Source organism: Psammomys obesus, unplaced genomic scaffold (assembly GCF_907164565.1).
Source record: "Psammomys obesus unplaced genomic scaffold, mPsaObe1.curated_primary_1811, whole genome shotgun sequence".
NCBI lineage: Eukaryota > Metazoa > Chordata > Mammalia > Rodentia > Muridae > Psammomys > Psammomys obesus.
In genome coordinates this window covers 1,039,747-1,041,324 of record NW_026585587.1, presented here as the reverse complement: position 1 = coordinate 1,041,324, position 1,578 = coordinate 1,039,747, and the positions used below count along the sequence as shown (strand labels likewise).

General features: G+C 38.7%; 1 protein-coding gene across 3 annotated transcripts in view; it reads left to right on the top strand.

Moving 5' to 3' along the window:
- Rgs7 (regulator of G protein signaling 7) overlaps positions 1-1,578 on the top strand; it is a 395,324-nt gene that overhangs the window by 207,023 nt on the left and 186,723 nt on the right. The window lies entirely within an intron of this gene.

Here is a 1,578-nt window from a genome sequence, read left to right as displayed (position 1 = left end):
ACACACACACACACACACACACACACACACACACACACACACACACAGACACTGCATCATACATTTTGGGTATAAGAGATGTTGGCCTGGAGGTAGAATAATGGTCATGCACAGAGAGGAGAGGAAGCCTGTCTGCATATTGAGAACAATAGAACACAAGGGGAAAGAGAAGCAGAGAAGATGAAGAAGGGCATTTCTGGTTCCTAGCACCTTTTGCTCTAGTCTTTGAGGCATAGACTTAAAGTTACTATGAGTGCCTCATCTCCTTCATTTGACCCAAGACTCCCTCATCACACACCTACCTTTGTTTAGCCATGTGCACCGCTTCTTTTTTCTAGGCTTTTTAAAAGCTTTCGCATATTAGGATTTAATTAGTTACAGGAGCAATGTCCCACAACACATGGCTGCAAAATGATAGTAATACTGAGATTATGTGTTTGGGCTTGACTGAAGCTCATCTGGAACGTGGCTGCCACAAATCGATTGGGAAGAATAAGTGCCTGTAGGAGTGAATGATTTCAAACACACACTTTAGATATTCCAATTTGTTAGAACTGAGATGAACATCAGTATTTTCAAGCTGATAGGTTCTATATAAATGCCATCTGTTACCTTAAATGCATTTTAAGAATAAGTTTCTCCGGAATTTTGATTCAAGTAAGCAGGCTCTAATCAAATACACACTATAATTCAGTTACTCTACAGAGTTGTGGGGGCTAATATTTTAATTACACTGGAGAAATACAATATACTAAATGTCTAGGGCAAAATGTGTTCTCTGAGTAGAAGTTTGAAAAGTTGTTTGTCCAATGAAGCCTATTGCTTTGAAAGCAAGACAATAGAAATAAAAGTTAAAAAGTCAGTTGTGGGGAAAGAATTACCCAAAGGCTGGCACTATCCAATTTGATTTGACAAAAGTCCTGGCTTACATGTCCTTAATTGTGAAAGTATAGCTATTATGAGAATTGTCTGTCATGGTTACCAAACCCAAGGTGGGAGTGGTTGTTTGGTTGCTATTTTCTTAATTTTTTAAGGATACTCTCAGAATACTCACTCCGTGGTCTCTAAGCTACTTAGAACATCAAAATAAGTTTACTGTGCAATAAATTACTAAGAAAATACTGTCTTTGAAGATACGTGCGACTCTCCTCCCTGCTTTTTCTTAAACAACAAGACCTATAATTTTATTCTTTTGTATTGTCAGGAACTTCATCGGTAAGTTAATATTATATTCATAGTTTCACCAGCCTCATCATATATCTATTACTCATCTTTAATAGTTTATTTTTTTTCTTTGATTTATTGAGGAAAGGGTCTCATGTGTGGTCCAGGCTGGGCTGGAACTCATGGTGGCCCTCCTCTCTCTGCCCCCTCATGAAAGGCATGAGCAACCACAACAAATCGCTGTGACTGTTGTATATCTTTTTGTAGTACTGGTACTTGGTTCTAGGAACTTGAGCAATTGGGGTGCAAGGCTCTATTCCTGAGCTTTACACCAGCTTTTTTTCCCCCTTCTAATAGTTGCTTTTAATCTGTGGTGTGTGTGTGTGTGTGTGTGTGTGTGTGTGTGTGTGTGTG